This window comes from Lampetra planeri, chromosome 5 (genome assembly GCF_965212315.1).
Source record: "Lampetra planeri chromosome 5, kcLamPlan1.2.h2, whole genome shotgun sequence".
Taxonomy (NCBI): Eukaryota; Metazoa; Chordata; class Hyperoartia; order Petromyzontiformes; family Petromyzontidae; genus Lampetra; species Lampetra planeri.
The window spans coordinates 8198400-8216832 of record NC_136111.1 but is presented as its reverse complement, the minus strand read 5'-3'; the positions used below and the strand labels follow the sequence as shown (position 1 = coordinate 8216832).

At 49.1% G+C, this 18433-nt stretch overlaps 1 protein-coding gene across 1 annotated transcript in view; it reads right to left on the bottom strand.

The window, feature by feature from the left end:
- PINX1 (PIN2 (TERF1) interacting telomerase inhibitor 1) overlaps nt 1-18433 on the bottom strand; it is a 65789-nt gene that overhangs the window by 33346 nt on the left and 14010 nt on the right. The gene's annotated exons all lie outside the window — the stretch shown is intronic.

Here is an 18433-nt window from a genome sequence, read left to right as displayed (position 1 = left end):
CGACGGGTGTGAGTCGCTATACACCTGATCACAATTCGTCACCATGGGGGTGCCAGGGTGGCGAGATGTTAACTACCTCGCCTGGTATGCAGGAGACCGTGTGTTCGATCCCGACCCTGATGCCTGCTGTATATTTGGAGTTTGAATTTTCTCCCCGTGGTCACGTGGAATTTTCTCCAGGTACTCCAATTTTTCTCTCCACATTTAGAAACATGCATTTAGAGTAGTTGGTTGCTTGCTATACATTTTCACAAAAAACACTTTGTTGAGCTATGATTTGTGGCCAGGTTCCTTCTGAAAAAAAGTTATATAGCTTAGTGGGCCTTATCTGGTAAAATAAAAAATAGTTTATAGTTTAGTAGAAAGTTTTTTACAACTGCCAAAATTAAAAGTAGAAAAAAGTCAGATGCATGCCCCAAAGTAACAGGCATCACTGTGGCAAATTTCCACTCTTTTCATGGCCACTGGCACATTTTTTGCCAAAAATCGGCAATTTACACATCTGTAAAAATGAACACAAATTTTGCTATCGGTGGAACTCTCATGGCTAGCAAAGTATCACACTGTGACAGAAAACATCCCCTCGGATGAGGATGCCACAGAACGACTGGCGAAGTCACTTGAACGGAGACTTCATCCGCACGGGGATCATCACACAAACTAAAATATTGAATTCTCAGAGCTGGAAAATGCGAAACAACGTGACAATCGTTTTTTTTTTCTCTTCAATCCGTGACCATCCAGTCACCGAGTTTAATCGCGGGCAAATAAAACCTGGACTCGGACTCAGGACTTCAGTGGCAGCAGCTCTGAGTCCCGGACACCTGATCTACTCAGCCAGCTAAGACGAATTGAGGTTAGAATATATTTGTTTATGATCATCTTCCACGTGTTTATTTTAAAAACAAACACGGACAGGAAGTTTAAGTGATCGAAATCACAGTGTCTCATTCAAGGACTAACTACCCAGGTTCGAAGCCAGCTTAGCTTCCAAGATCCAAACAAAACGGGAGCAATCAGGCTGACGCCGTCGCTGTGATTTGAGCGACGGGGAAGAAGGTACAGGAGTGGAGAACACAACACATTACGGTTGATAAGGATAAGTTGAGAGGCGCCACTGAGATCTGAAATCCACGCACGACATTGTGTCCCGTCTCACGGGAGCTGAAGGTCGACTCTCTCGCCCGACTGAATTTTTGTTATTTTTTTTAAACATCTGCCGCAGATGGATTTGAGATTGGGCTGTGACTTGCGTAAAAAAAAAAGTTTTCTGACTCCATCTCTACGTCGGTGTTTACACAACAGCAACCGCAGGCGTTCATTCTGTGGCAGCAGCAGAAGCAGGAGCAGCAGTATCATCAGCATCGACAGCGGCAGCTGTGCTTCCTTCTCCGCCTCCTGCAGCTACAGTCGCCTTTGCAGCCGCGCAACTTCTAAACCGCGCCAAGTGACGGGGCAAGCCGCGTTTTTGAGGTCTGCCTTGTCCTGCGTACCACACTCGCAAAACAATAATTTGGCTTAACGACGCAGCGACGCGGCACTCATTTCGGTGACGACGGCCGCGCGCAGGTGGTGGCGGTCGTGGCGCAGCGTGTTTTAAACCAAAAAAAAACCCCCAAATCTTTTTCAAGTTATTTCCCCCAAGTTGTTTTTATGGCAGCAGAGGTTAGGAGTTAAGGTGATGTTTATTGAGAGGTTGGTGGGTTGGTCGGCTCATTGGTTGGCGAGCTCGGTTCTGCGCAGGACGTCTCAAGTTACAGTGTACCCACAAGCGCTCACACGCACGCCCATTTTTAATTTTGCACGACAATTACTTACAAACGTCATGCGAGTGTTCACTTGGGGGCACGTTCCCTTAAAAATATTAGCACAAAGAGAAAACCTAATTTATACACAGGCCAACAACGTGCACATGCAAGCACACGTACACTGACGGGCAAGACTTCACAATCGTGTGAACGGAGCGCTGCTCAGAGGCGTGCGAACGCTAATTGATCGTGGGGAAAAGGTAACGAACACCTCTGCTGCTCCCCACGGGGCGAGGAGTCGTCGTCCCAGGCAGTTATAGGATAGGCCTGTTAGAAAAACCTCAATCATATCCTTCTAAGCCAGAATTTCCACGACTGCATGTCGGTGCCTCTTCTCCAGTCACATCCACTGTCCTTAGCATCTCTTTCCATCGCATCCTCTCATCTCACCCTCCGTCTCGACGCTCTCCTACTTCTGCCCTGCACCGGTGGCATGTCCATAGCTCTGTCCAATTTCATCTGTGTCGTTTCTTCGAAAATATCTGGATGAGCCAGAAATAGGAATAGTTATAATTGGATGAGTCAGACAAAGCTTGTGTGATTCAGGAATTAACACTGGATATATTTATATATATGCTTCATTCGTCGTAATAAACTTTTTTTACGTCTTGCCTACGCTCGTTGTCCAACGCTCTTCTCGACCGTGTCACCACATCCATCACCTCCAAACTCCAAGATGATTCAAACGTGATGGAGCTCTAGGTGTGAGGATTCACCCTCCCAAGAAATGTCACGATTCAGGGTCGCGAATCAACTCTAGTGCCAATCATTTTGTTTGTATGTTTGTTGCAGTGAATGTATTGGACAGGACAGCAGTCTATTCACTGAGTTGCCGCTATTCTCATGTTACGAGTTAGATTTTCATGTTGTCCACCCTGGAGGGACGATGGACTGAATCGAGCCACGACCAGAGTTTGAACTCACGACGACCTTCTGATTGCGAGTCAAGCCCTTGAACCCGTGTGTGCCACTTGGCCTACACGAAATACTAATTATAATGTATCAGGGAAATGTCCCACCGAGTCTCAAGATTCTTTTCAGGAGGGTCCTGCTCTGGGTGCATGGCTGCTCATTATTGAGATTTCTGTTGCAAATCGACAACTGAAGTCAAAGCTGTCTTCTTGCTCCAACAAGTACAGGGTGGTGGTAGTCTCATATCCCCAATGGGTAACCCAATGCTCGTGGTGGAAATTCCACATTCCTAAGGCAGGTACCAGTTTATCAATACAGCAACCACGGTTTGTACCATGATACCATAATTATCCATAACTCATGCCAGTAGACAGTAAATGCATTATCATCGAGATAAATTATTATAATTATAGAAGACTTGTGTTTACTTCAGGTTCCGACAGTGAATTGATGACAGGGGACAAACAAGTCATCTTTAAAACGTGGCTTCGTGTAACCTGGAGCAAGTTTCCTCTGCGACTATGACTTTGCAACACTGTTGTGACCCATCAACGTCAATTTGCATCATCAATCATCATTACCACTGTCAGTTGCTGAACTTTTCCAATAAACTGACGGGAATGTTTGTGAGCGCGTAGCAAGCAAGTTTGACTGTGTCTATGCTCAAAGGAGCATAGACGGCACCGGTCTCCACTAGCTGACCTCGGCCAGTGGTTGAAATTCCACATTCTTGTGACAGGGGCCAGTATATCCATTGCACACCCATTGCTGACTTCTCACAAAATGGTATTCGTTTTTATCAACCCTGTAGAAGTGATGGATGGACGAACCGACAGATGGACAAACACATGGAATGGTCAGAAGGACAGCCAGATCGACAAGCGGATATACAGAGGGACAGCAGACACCCAGACGAACGGAAAGACAGAGGGGTGGACACGCAGACGAGTGATGAAAACATCGGCGGAGACGGCCGCTGTCGACGTGATGTCCCCCGGGGCCTGGGCGCGCGTCGCTCCTGGAATCTGGCCCGGCGGCGTCGCGCGGACGCAGTGCGGCGCTCACCTGCCGGTTCCCACCACACCTGGCGGTAGCAGCGTCGCCACCGCGGCGGCGGCGGTGGTGGGGAACGGCCGGTGCCAGCGCCCTGCCCCGTGTGAAACCTGCGGTCCCCACGCAGTCTCGCCCACCCCCCCCCCCACTCTCTCCCGCCCACCGGCTCGTCTGCCCGCTCACCCACTCGCCCGCCCGCCCGCTCACCCGCCCGCTCGCCCGCTCACCCGCTCGCCCGCCCGCTCGTCCGCTTGCCCGGCAGCCTGCCTGGCACGTCAGGTCGTGAGTGAAGATGCCCGGCATCGCCGGAAATTGCCATGGTGTGGTATAAAGGCGGGCGCACGCTGACCGATTGCTTCCCACACTCTCGAACGGTTGACACGGAGCGTGTTGCCGACGAAGAATCGGCGCGCGATCTTTCCCCCCAGCGATGATGACGCTCTGTGGTACAGCCGCCCACCCCCCCATTCGTCGCACGCTAGTCTTGTGCCCTCTGGCAACCGTGAGGAGCAGAGTGTAGATAATTCAGTGGTAAGTGGCGGTTAGAGGACTCTAATGTGTACAAAATAATCTTTTGCCTTCCCTTCCTCCACCCTCACTCTTTCTCTACGTATCATTATTTTTTTTACCGAGAAACATAAAGACCTGCTCACAGAGGCGATGCTAGTTGCTGTGTTATAAGCCCGTAACTCCAAGAGACCTTGACTAAATCTCCGCAGACAGCACGTGAGAAATTTGAACACGGGCTCCTTGGATATGGACTCCTATAATCCAGCAATTTGGAGGCGAGGGTTGGTGGATCAAATAGATTTAAGAAACTCTAAAACAGACGGGTTTAGGCGGTTCACAAATCCAAGCAGACTGGTCAGGGGGAGTCAATAACATGGCAGTACAGCAAGTAGGTTCTAAACCCACCTGTGCAGACTTAGGAGTGTTTTCCCCCTCGCATATGCACGGTGGGTTTTTCTCCCTGGCCGTCTAGAGTTCTCCCCCAGGGAGTAAAATTCTCGTTTAAAAGGAACTGGTCGAACGTCCCAATGTTGCAGGATGCTCCTGAAGAAGTCTCGGGACTCCTGCGTGAATCAGCGACACTGACATTGTGAGTGCGTGGTTGCCGCACGGCCTGCGTTCAATGGCTTGTGCTCGGCCGCAGATTTTACCATCAACTTGGTCGCGAGTGGCTCAGAGTGTGGATAAGTCCGAGTCACAGGGTTTAAAATTAATGTTTTTGTTCTAACGAGCGCCATTAACTGATTTAAACTTGTCTGGAAAATTGATAGGACGGATAAAAGCGTGTACGTCATTTCAAATCGCGTATCCTAATTGAGAAAAGGATAAACATTTAACCTTCGTGTATTTTGACTCGGTGAACAAGGTTTACGTTGGATTTCCGTACATGAGACAAGATTCCATCCAGTCACAGACAGTTATAATGAGCACACTACTCTACAAAAATATCAGCATACGTGGCCAGTAAACGATATCACTTACAACGCTAACATTTTGGGGCAAGCACCATTAGCGAGCACCGACTGATGTTGGGTAAACAGCACTAACGCCTGGCCGCCTTTGTCTCCCCAGATCCCTGTGTAGCCTTTTTTACAGACTGTCGGAGCGCACGCCATGAAGCTGGCGTTGTTCACAAGGGAGTGGTGTGGCTGAGACCACGCCCAGCCGTCTTTATCTCTCCAGTGCTGTTGTTCACACACCATATCCGATACATATTTAAGGTTCAGTCAACCTAAAGAAAGCCTAAGACAGGTTTTCACATAACTCACCACTGATGCTAGCCGAGACCGGGAATCGAACCTAGGTTGACGGGTTTGTAGCACACAACAAACAACAGCCGCCGTTCGCCACAAAGAGGCGGTGACCTCACCACGGCCCTTGTACCAGGCTATGTGCACCCCCTCGTGAAGTGTCGAAGGCTCGCTGGAAAGGAGTACACAGGACAGACGCAGGTGTTATGGGTTGACTGACTGAGATGACTATCACGCAAAGTTTAATTCTCTTGTCCGAAACTGGCAGTTTTTAGTGAGATGCCACATGGCTATAATAACCGGGTGCACATTTCGTGTGTGTGTGCGCGTGTGTGTATTTAAATCTCTAAATGGAAGGGGTGGGCCTCCGCGCACTACAGCACGCGTGCAATGTGCGCGGTTGACCTTTGCGTCGTACAAACGTACACGCATTCCTACCCTTCTATTACACGCAAGTACATCTTCACTGCCATCGCTGCCCAATACCGTCACTAGCTATTAATAGTGGTAGCCTAAAGGAAACAACAGCGGTAACAACAACAACAATAACAAGAACATGAACTCGGGGAAGAACATTGATGATATGTCACTGCTGAAACGTGAGGAGCACAGATGACAGACAGGGAGAGAGGGAGAGTGCGAGAGTGGTGAAACTGAGGTGGTGAAGATGACCAGGCTCCTGGGACTCAAAGGTTCAGAGGATGAGGAGCCAACAAAAACTTAAGGGAGCAAAAGGTCAACAGAGGTTGGGACAAGGTAGACAAGGAGACCAGGAATTTGGTGGAACATGTCGGGCAGACCGGGAGACCGAGAAGACAGGTGGAAGAACCGACGAGGTCGATGGGACGAGAATATCACGGAGCGAGAGGTAAGGATAAAGAGACCGTGAGATTGACAGGACTAGGAGGTTGATGGCACCAAAGAGGCTGATGGCGCCAGTTGGTTGAGGAGGCAATGGTGGAGGGGACCGGGAGGTTGATATTAGGAGGCCATCGAGACCAGGAAACTACTGACAACACAAGGAGGTCGATGGGACCAATCAGTTGATGAGGTGAGCAGGTTGAATATATCTGGAGACTGATAGGATGAGGAGATATTCTTAGGTTTTTTCCGGTAAAGTCACGTAGGTAAAAAATTAAAATTAATGAAAGTAAAATAAAAATCACGACGTTTCGGAGGCAACACAAGCTTCCGTACGTGCTGTGATGGTTCCACCTGAAGACGGAAGCTTGTGTTGCCTCCGACGGAAGCTTGTGTTGCCTCCGAAACGTCGTGATTTTTTTATTTTACTTTTATTAATTTTAATTTTTTACCTACATGACTTTACCGAAAAAAACCTAAGAATATGAATCCTTGCAGTCACGAAAGCTTCAAATCTAGAAAGGATGAGGAGATTGAAACCGTAAGATGTGTCGGCCCAGGAGATTAACGCAAGTAGAACGCTGCAGAGATCAGGGGCTCAAGGAGATGAAGATGATGAGGCTGAGATGGCCCTTGCTGGTAAACGAGGTGACTGGGGTGCCAGGTGTTGTAGGTGGGCGTGGGGTGCGTGGTGGCCAGGAGATGGCAGTGCGTTATGCCCTCGTAGGTGTGGGTGGGTTTTCTCCGGGTTCTCCGGTTTCATCCCACACAAAGCCAAAGCTCTCATTCGTGGAATTGGCCAAACATCCCAATGTAGCAGGACCCTCCTGAACAATAATCTTGCGACTCAGCGAGGCTGTACTTGGTCAAAAATATTGGCACAACTACGGACACGGACTCATGCGATCATTTTCCGAAAACACCCGTGGTGAATGTCCCCGCTCGTCGCACGAGGGGAGGCTACATCGTTGATGTCGTTGCCTCGATTGTTTTATTTCCATTTTCTGTTGCTGTTATAATTACTATCATCAATTGTAACAATAAAAAACACTAATATTTTTTAAAAGCCGCCATAAATCCACCTTATCTGATTTATACAGCGGGCAAGCGGCCGTTGAAATCACAACAAAAACGAAATACACAACACCACCCACGCTGCCTTTCCTGAAACAAATCTTCCCGCGCAGCACGAGAGAGGAAAAAAATCAGATCGCTGTGGGGGGGGGGGAGGTGGGGCAGTTTGAAAGGTCGGTGAGAGGGCATTTTCCAAACACGAACCTTCGGCTGCACAGCTCAGTGGCAGCTCTCGCTCATGCACTCCCTCCCCCTCGCGGACTCGTAATCTGCGCTCGCCTGATAAATACCCCGTTCAACAATTCACCACTTCTCCCCCCTCCGATCCCATACCCCTCCCCCCACTGTCATGATTTGATCAACTGTCACAATATGGAGGTTGTGATTCAATTCAGCCTATGACCAAATCGCCCCGAATGCGCCCGATCTTGTCACATCCCGGAAGCTAAGAAGGCTTTTTTGTTGTGTGCCTGTCTAACGCTTGGATGACGACCGTGCACGGCAGGTATTACAGGGTGCTGTGGGCCTACGTCGTCGGCAGCAGACGGCAGTGCAGCAAAAACACATCGTTGTATTGCACTCCTGTGCTCTCGGATATACGCTCACTGCCTTCATCAAACCGCGCTGCCCATCCTTGTGGTGTTCAGGTAAATAAGCCCAATGAACCACACACAAGGGCTGTACGTAAAGATTGCATTCACTGCTGATGGGGTTTTAGACCATCTACACGCTAAGTTTGAGAACCCAGTTTAATCATAGATGGCTTAGACTACGATTCGAACCCAGCTTCACAGCTGTGCCAGGTCAGCATCTTTGACATGGCCATTATGATCCCACCGAGATACCTGGGCACCTCTATCCATCGGCAGTTTTTTACTCAGTGGAAGAACACGGCAGCTGGTTCCATGTTGTTACATGGCGTTTCATCTCATATGGCTACTCCGAACGTCCACGATGGGCCAATCGGTGACAAACGTAAGGAAACATGTTGGACGCCCTGCCTCGCAGCCATGCATTCCTTTTCATCAGGAAGTGGCATCACAGGAAGTCGGGTCTCATTGCCCTGTCATCGCATGACGCTTCTCCAGGCTTTCCAAGACACTTCGCGTGAGAATCGCCAACGAATCCCCAGCGATTTACCAGGCCAAACGAACGATCCTTCGAGCCCTAATCCATTGTATCGCTCTATATAAACACCCCACGTGCATGTCGTGCTTTTGTGAGAAAGTGCGCTCATTCAACCTCCCCCTTTGCCCACCACTTCCACCTACACCCCCACGCTCCACCCCCAAATCCATGTAACCCAACCCACCCAACACGAGCGAGCAGCCGATTCCCTCCGGGGAGCGAGGCTGCGGCGACAGAGGCAGCGGCGTTGGCGGCGGCGTAGGCGGGCAGGCGACGATTTACCTTTTCGGCGTCGGAGCCGTGCGGCGCGAGGCCGGGAGCGCCCGCGAAGCCGGCGCTGGGAAGCGGCGCCCAGTTGCCGAGTTTTCGGCCGCGATAAGCGCCGGGCAGGAAGCGCCGAGGGACACAGGAAGGAAGCCGAGCGCGGGCTGCAAACAGATGGCCGGCTCTCGCGCAGCGCACGCTTGGCTTCAGTGGGAGCGAGCGAGAGAGCGGGCGGGCGGGGGAGAGCGAGGACCGGTGAGGCTGGGCTGGCAGTCGTGTTACACGGGGATGAAGCAGCAGCAGCAGCAAGCAGCTTGGCTAGCCCGGCAGCCCCGTTCCCCTAGCACCGTCGCCCCATTTTTTTTTGTAGAGGGAATGCTTGCGGAAATACGGTTTCATTATTTATTATTTTGTTCCTACACCCCCCCCACTTCTCCTCCTCCTCCTCCTCTCTTCACCTCCCCACAGCCCACCCGCAAGTTTTATTATGATTATTATTTTCCTCTTGAATTCACCGCTGTCCCATGGGGACATCTGGGAACGAGCGGCCCTCGTGTCCCCCTGGGAAGTCGGCGGTGCTTAGACCGAGCGACTCGGGGACGAGCCGGGCGTGGCGGCGCGCCGACGGCCCGTCGTTCCCAGCCGCTCGTGAGACCCGCAAACCCCGCTGGGCCGCCGAGCGGCAGTCCAGCAAGCGGGCTCGCGAGCCTATCCCTCTGCAGTCCTGTCGAAACACGGGGACACTACGTCCACTGTAGCGATGGAGTGATGAAATCAGCGTGTGGGCAGGAGTTAGATAGATAGTGAGAGCTTGCAACGACTGCATCCAGCAATGGCTGGATCATGGCTGGTGATATTAACGATTCTTCATAACATTTTGGGCAATGGTTCTTCGGCAGAATTGAGAAAGACTAGACATTTAAACGGCAGTAGTTTGTGTGTGCGTGTATTTCAGTCTCAATAAGCAACCAACATAACCCCTATGTCACCAGCACAACCTCCCGCTTCAAATGTTAGTTGATTTGATGATTTTCAGATTGCAATCGGTAGACATGAACCGAAGGATCACAACTCAATCGAATGCAATGCATACTGCATATGCCTCTGTATGAATGTGTGTACGACTTTGTGATTGACCTTTTACGCAGGAAACAGCACACTGCCACGAATCTGAAACACCCCATCAATTTTATTTCAAAATATTCTACCATTCCCAAAACCTCCTCTGAAAACCACCATCACCACTGCTTCCACTACATCAAAGACAAAGATCCCCCGTATAGCCTCATTAACAAGACTGTTGGGGCAAGTGCTGTTAGCGAGCACCTATGAAGCAGACACGGCACACGAGGGGGTGGGTGGCCAGCACCACACCGGACCGCCTTTGTCTCCCTAGTAGGGATGTTTACACACCGCACCAGGTACTCATTTGAGGTTGAGTCGATCTATGGGAGGCCCAAGACCAGTTCAGATAATTGTCACTGGTGTTGGCCATGAGCAGGAATCGAACCCGGGTTGCCGAGTTTGTAGCGCAGCATGCTAACCAGATACACTACCGCTCCCTATCAACACCACCACCACGGCTAGCCGTGGTTGCAGAAGAGTCAACCCAGAGAGCAGGCTCAAGACAGGTTCTGTTACTGCTTGCCACCGATGTTGACCGTGGCTTGAGAATAAAACCCAGGTCGCTGGGTTGGTAGAAAGTTGAATAAAAAAAATCACTCCTGCTATTTTATTTCACCGGGCAAAGCCCACTGAGCTATTGGCTCGACTTCGTTTCACACAGTTGGCTACATATACGGTGCGAAAAAAGTTCCACATATATACGTACATGATAGCTCATCGAGGCGGCTTATGTCACACATGTGGGAATTTATTGTAACATCCAAATATTCTAAATGCATGTTTCTAGTTGGGGAAGGAACAATTAGAGGACCTGGAGAAAATCCACGCGAACATCGCGGGGAGAGAGAACACACAAACTCCAAATATACAGGGGTCATCAGGGTCGGGATCGAACAAACGACCACCTGTATACCAGGCGAGAGAGATAACATCTCGCCATTGCACCATCACTCACGTGCCGAATGCTCAGCACCCCCCCTTATACATTCTTATATCGTCAAGTCAAAAAAGTAACAAAAAATGCTGAAACAAAATTTAACATTGACTGTGTCGTGTTCTCCCCGAGCTTTTGTACGCTTTCCCTTTAAACAAGGTCACGCGGCAGGGTCATGCCCCCACCACCTCCACCAACCACCAACAACCACCAACAAACAACCACCGCGGCACGTTCCTCCTTCCACCCCCCCACCCCACATGCGTTCCCCCCCCTTATCACACGCCACAAACAAGCGCAGCCATGACCCGGCTTCCTGCTCGGGGAGGCAGGCCATGAGAACGGCACCGGAGACCTCGCATAGGAAGGAGGGGTCGTGCCTCGGCTATTTCAAGGCTCACGCGGCGAAGAGGAGGAAGATGAGGCCAAGGCAGTCGTGGTGGAGGAGGGAGGGGGGGGTGGCGAGCGGGGGTTGAAGGGCGCCAAGATGAGAGGGGGGGAGGGGGCGGATGGGAACCCCTTGGGGGTGTGGGGGTGAGTGGAGTGGTGAGGATGGAGGGAGGGAGAGGAGCAAGACGGTAAGGCGACAGTAACAGGGAGCATAGGAGGTGAGGGGTCAGGTCAATACGTGCCGAGTAGGAGGCCAACAGTGAAGAGCAGGCGTGCGAACGAAGAATCGACTAAATTATTACAATCAATCCTTACGCTCGTTCGACGCCTGTGAGAATAGTTTCTTATTTCAGATTGATGCAGCGTGCGCATGCAAACGATGTGCGAATGTTGCACGTAGGACAACGGAGTGAACACAATTGTAAAAATGAGATGCAGCAAAGGGGAAACAATACAAACGACAAGATGGAAAAGTGACAATTCAACGGTATTCCTACGGAGGGGGGGGTGAACGTTGCATTCCTAGTGGCCGGGAGAGAAACTGGGAGGTTTTAAATGGCGCAAACGTTGGTGGGGTCAAGGGGAAGATCATAAAGAAACGCTGAATTGCGGAGGCCGGTGGCAAAAATTGATTGAGTAGCATAGCAAAGAATAATGCCACATCAGCACCGACACTGGATGAGTGTCTGAGATCTCAACCAGTGCTGTTAAAATCCTGGGTATGAAACTAGTATGCTCCAACAGTCTGCCAATTGTTGTTTGAATGCCTATGTGTGCTTTATGCCAACGAGGTAAAAAGTAATAATTTAATTTGTATATTGACCTGATAATTTGGCTAATTTGACATATTCGGCCTATAGGCGAGCACAGGCACTCTTTAGCCACTGGACAATTGAAAATATCCCGGTGGGCGATGTGATTGGCAAGGGGTGTGCACGAGGGTGGCAGGGAGGGGCGCCATGGTGGCAAGATGTTAACTACCTCGCCTGGTATGCAGGAGGTTGTGGTTTTGATCCTGACCTTTCACACCTGTATATTTGGAATTCGCATGTCTCTCTCCCTGTCGTCATGTGGATTATCCTCCGGGTCCTCAAGTTTTTCCTTCCACCTTTAGAAACATGCGTTAAGAGTAATTGGCTGCTATAAATGTGCACGTGATAAGCCACTTCGATGAGCTATCATTTGTGGCTGGGTCTCTTCTGAAAAAGAGCTGTATAACTTTGTGGGCCTTACCTGGTAAAATAAAAACAGTCTAGTTTTATATTCTTGGTTCTTTCGGTAAAGTCACGTAGAAGGGAAATAATAAAATAAAAATAGTTTAACATAAGACTTTTTATTATTTTATTATTTCCCTTCTACGTGACTTTACTGAAAGAACCAAGAATATGAATCCCTGCAGTCACGAAAGCTTTAAATCAAAACAGTTTAGTTTTAGTTTCAAGATCTCGCGCTGTGGCAGGAACGGAGAGATGACGACAGAATCAAGTTCGGCCTCTCCGCTCAGTGGTGAATATAAGTCACTAAATTAATACTTTTTTTTTACTCCACCCAAGATAACGAATAAATTTCCCAATCACCGTACAGCAGCGCTGGGATAATTGGGGGCTGACTCAGGCGACGAATCCGTGCGATGGGTTACAGGAAAGACAATGAGACTGGCATTGTAACCACACTCCAAAGCCAAACACAACACGCTCATCTGCGTTTATAGTTTCAAAATAGTTTCTATTCTCTCCTTCCACACCCCCCCCCACTCCCAGAACTTCATTCGAAGTGTGCTATTGTGATGAGATGAAGGAAGTCGACTTACTTGACGCTCTTGCAGTGCGCTGTGCATCACCTTGTGTCAGAGGACAACATTGCAAAATATCTCTAAAAGTAATTTCACGATGTTGACATGCAATGCAAAGAGTGTCTGTCAATTAAAACGAACAATGTATACGTCTCAGGGATAGAATACGCTAAGTGAAAAGTCAAGCAAAGTAAGATGTTTCTGAGGAGTATATTTTTCTACCAGAGACAGACCATTATCACAGATCGTCTGAATGAAACTGCATCTGAAGACACTGTAAAAAAAACCGTAGGACATGCATCACAAGGGAAAAGGAGGTACATTAATATCATTACGGGTGGCGGGAACCTGGATTCAAATGCAGAAATTCAGCTGTCTCCGACACTACAATTACAAGCCCCCTGAGCTGCCTCGGCTACAATTTCCGATCGAATTACGACATCTCAGCACAACAGTTGGGTTCTGGGTTCACTTCAACGATGCAGGAGGGTCACACGTCCACACGACAACAACAGCAGCCGTGTTTAGAGAGGCTTTCATGCCAGGCAGGGCGCACCCCTGTGTACCGCACCTACCCACGGGCTGCTATGTAAATAAAGTGGGAAGTTTCGCTTTGTTGGCTGGGTGGGTCGGTGGGTGGCTGGGTAGGTGAGAGCGGGAGACCAGGGAGCGAGCGCATGAAAAGAAAGGGACCGCACTGCGGGAATGGAAAGGAAAGCCTGAGCCAGTCCCACCAAACGTAAACATAAACAGACGCGTGCCCGTTTGCCATGGGGAGGGGGCGGTTGTGGAGTGGAGATAGAATCGTGTTATCCCGCAAACACCCAGAGTCCCTGGGTCACGACTGAGGTCACAAGGGGGCACGCAGACGCACGACGGACTCGTGCGGTGCAGGCCAACGCTAACCGCAAGACACGTAGCGACGCATCGATTACAATTCATTTCTATGCAGTTTTTTTCTAACACGGGGGATTTTCCACTGCTCTCTGAGGTCCCAAAGAAAACCTCGTCGAAGGGTATCGTTTTGGCAATCATGAAAAGTCGGTGGCCTTAGGCAGAACACGTCGTCGCTAGAAGGGATGATGACTGGCTATCGAGACTAATGGCAAGGTGGCAGCCAGAGAGGGAAATGCATCCGAGAGGATATCCACCGAAATGTCGGAACGATATCACACCTCGTGTTTAGGTGGCTAGGTGGATTGCTTCATCACAAAACTGTGAGAGTTTGCGACGGCAGGGTGGGTCCTTGATCTAACAGTGGATTGATCATGGCTGCTGATGATTATGATGATATAGACGTGGAGCTCCCCCCCACATTGCGACACATCCAAAACAAGCAGTAGGATTTGCACAAACAACAACAAATGGATTTGAAACTAAACTGCTGGGTCCGGAACTGCAGTGGAGCCCACGTGGAGTGAATTTAACAGGGTGGCAGTGATGCCAAGTGAGAGATAACAGGATTCGCCACCATCATCACGCACGCGCACACACAAGCTCCTAAAAACAGGCCTCCCCATAAACACAGCAAACACAAGGGTCACAAAAAATGGACAAATGCAAGATTGCTCAAGCATGGCACCTTGCAAGGCAAGATTGCTCAAGCATGGCACCTTTGTGACGACCGTTTACTCAGGGAGGTCAGGCAGAGTACTAATCGGGGTTAAGATATATAGACAGATATACAGGTAGGTGGGGGGAGTGGTGGAACAGTGGTTAACGGACTGTGCTATGAACCCGGTGGACCCGAGTTCGAATCCCGGGCACAAACATTATCAGTGGCGGAGTGATATCCGAACTGGTTCTGACCCCACCAACTCCATCCCCTTCATCATCCCACACTGTTGACCAGCGTGGTGCAGCATGGTTAAACAACATCTATGACCGACGGCACGGGGGAGGCCTTTCATCCAGCAGTGAATTGACAAGGGGTTGTAATGTATTTTCATTAAAGGTCATCAGGGAACAGACCTTGGAACATATAACGACTCAATGTCTGATTCACAAATACTAAGCAATTTTTTTAGGCCCACTGCGCTATAAAGCTCTTTTTCAGAAGCGACCTAGCCACAAATGAGAGCTCAACGAAATGGTTTAGCATGTGGAAATTTATAGTAGCAGCCAAAAACTCTTAATGCATGATTATAAAGGTGGAGGAAAAACCCGGAGGTCCCAGAGAAAAATCCACGTGACCATGGGGAAAGAGACATGCAAACTCCAAATATACAGGCATCGGGATCGAACCCACAACCTCCTACATACTAGGCGAGACTCCACTACTCCTGATGCAATAATCTGGCTTCGCCATCTCAATGCAAAAAAATGTATAATCGTTTCTCTATGTCAACATCAACGACAGGAAGAATGAGAAGATAGTCACCAAGGACGGGAATCGAACTCAGGCCACCGGGCAGGACTAACCCCTGTGCCACTCCCCCCCTGCATAATTACTTTGAGTATTTTACGACTGTAATGCATCCCCACATGAAACACACTCTACACTCACACTGTTGCCGTTGGTTACAAGCGGGTACATTTTAAACACTGCACTTTTGATTAGAGAGCACATGGCAGGGCTATAAACAATTATCTACTTAATCCAAGATGCCAATACGTGATAGGGATTATAAACCCGCACCCTCATTAAACGGTGACATGCCCAACCCTACAAAAACCCCAAAAAATCTCAGCAAGGTATGAAACTTGATGAAATAACAAATATTACACAGTGGTAATTAAACACATCCACACTGGCTTTTTTGGCAACATCAACAAATGCCTACAAACCACAGCCTAAACATTCAGCTGTAGGTTCTGTATACATAATAACTTTGTTATCCGTGTTGGGAATAGATAATCCTAATTTAAAAAGAGCACAAAAAATGTACAATACACACACGCCTAGTTACATATTGACATGTAAATATAAAAAAATTATATTAGTCAACGAAAGGAATTTAGAAAACCAAGGCAATGAGTGGTGATGGGTAGGGGGCATCTCTGTTGGTGGCCCTAAGTCAGAGGAGGAAATTCCACATTCCTATGAAGGGTGAGGGGGGGAATATGTTTGCATATTAAAACTGGTCAACTTCCCACGAAGGGGAAGATGGAAAAGGGCCAAGTTGTGAAGAAGATTGTTGAACATTATATCTGCTGTTGCCGAGTGACGGACGGTGACAACGATGATGATCAAGTTGTCTCTGACCAGGACGATGGCAGAACATGATTCGACTCCAGAATCAAGTTTTGTTTTTGTATTTTTGCCATCTTGTTTTGTACAGATTCTTGTTTGCACTGTCCCGCTTTCCCTGTTTAGTTTTTGTTCTGCTCCAGGAGCCAAAATGAAGCATTATCATAAAATTTGTATGTAGTTTTCTTACATCATGAATAATTGATTCTCATGCGCGTGATTCAATGCTTGTATCAACGAAGGATCGACGCATGAATGATAATTCATGAGCGATTGATAACCGATAATGACAGATTATTGATGATTATGGATGATGATAATGAATGGACGGGCACGGAAAATGACAATGGATATAGATCAATGATGAGCTTGTAGGATGATGTAGAATGACGATTATGAATAATGTATGCACAATGTATAACTACGTGCCACGTCGACTGCAGATCAGATTTTAACTTCGCCCATCGCTCGCTCCAACTTGGCAAACGGGAATGAAACGTGCACAGTCTGCCCGAAAATGCAAACAAGCACGCTGCTTAAGGCACGCAGAAGCAAAGCCCCCGGGTCGTGGCCCAGCACGAGTTGGGTGGGCCAGGCCCAGTCACGATGCCCTGTCATTCTGCCATAGGAAGTCACCGAGGAGAGCTTGGGGGGTGGGGGCCTTGGCAGCGGCTGGGGGTGGGCAGGCGGCAGGGAGGTTTGGACGAGTGACGGCAAAAAAAAATAAACCCGACCCCAAAGGCGGGACGGCACCGCTCTCGCACAACGTTGCCTCTGCACCGCTCCCGGTCTGCGGCAACGTGCACCAATGCGCACTTTATCGAGGGTCATATTGCAACGTAAAATAAAGATCGATTGATTGATGGTTCCAACGTACAAAGAAACCATCAACCCCGGGATTGGGGTTGAGGGTTAGGAGGGAGTGTACCTGGTTAATGGTTAGGGTTTACGGTTAGCGATTATGAGTTTCAGTTGAAGCAGTGGCGTAACTACTGAGTAAGCAGGAGGTGCAACTACACGAGGGCCCATAGCAGGGAGAGAGGCCTAGATGCCGACTATGAAGACAGAGGGTGCCAAAATAAATTCTTGCACCAGGACATTTCCACCACGATGCGCCAGTTTGGGTACGCTTACGAGTTTAGACAAGGATGCTCGCAAGGTTAGGAGTTGGTTTCAGAAAGGCAAGCCTTTTATATGGTACCCCGATAAGTTGTTGAGTGAGTGATGAAGATCTGTCCTTGACTAAGGCCATTTCTACCCAAACACTAAAGAGAACTACTACATTATATTTTAACTCGTAGTTCATTGTTTTCCACCATGCCATACAAACAAAAATAGAATAATCCATCAAGGTAAGGCAGGAATTAATCCATGAATTTTTTTTAGAAAATGACTTTCTTTTTCCCAGTCATTTGTGATTGGGCCGAGACCATATACACGCTACACTTGAGAACCCGGTTTTATCACACGAGGTGGGAAGTTGGATTCAAACCCAGGCCTCACAGCGTTGCCAGTTCAGTGCCTCCGACATGGCCATTATGATGTCCCTGAAAGCACTGGCAGGACATGTGGTTCTGAAGGACTCACGACCAAAGTTCAAGCCAAAGTAGGAAACACCCCTGAGAGGATGGTCACCGCCGCAAAGAAGGGGCGACGGAATTAGCTCGTGTGCAGGAAGTGAAGGGATTGCTGCATGGCGAGACCGTGAGAGCTGGCGCAACAGCTTGGGGAGGACTCCGTCCAACAATGGATAGATAATGCCTGATGTTGGTGATGACGATGAGAGAGCAAGAGGGACACGCAGACCTAAGGCTTGAACCAAGGACCTCAAGTGATGATTACTGGCTCAGTGTCTCCGACACTCCTGAGCTGTTCAGCCGCCTCCGTAGCAACCTGACACGGACCTTTCTGACCTCACACACACACACGCACGGGCCAACGAACCACAAGGTCGCCAGGCGATGTCATTAGTTACGAATACGAGCAACGTGACCGCCGCGCGTTTTAATCCCCGGGAACGTGGCCCCAATCCGCCGACGTTAACGAGGGCCGTGTGTAGGAATGCTCGGCACAATTATGCAAATTAATCGGATTTTCCTTGCAAACGACATGTGCCGTCACCCATCGCGGTTTAACCCTCTC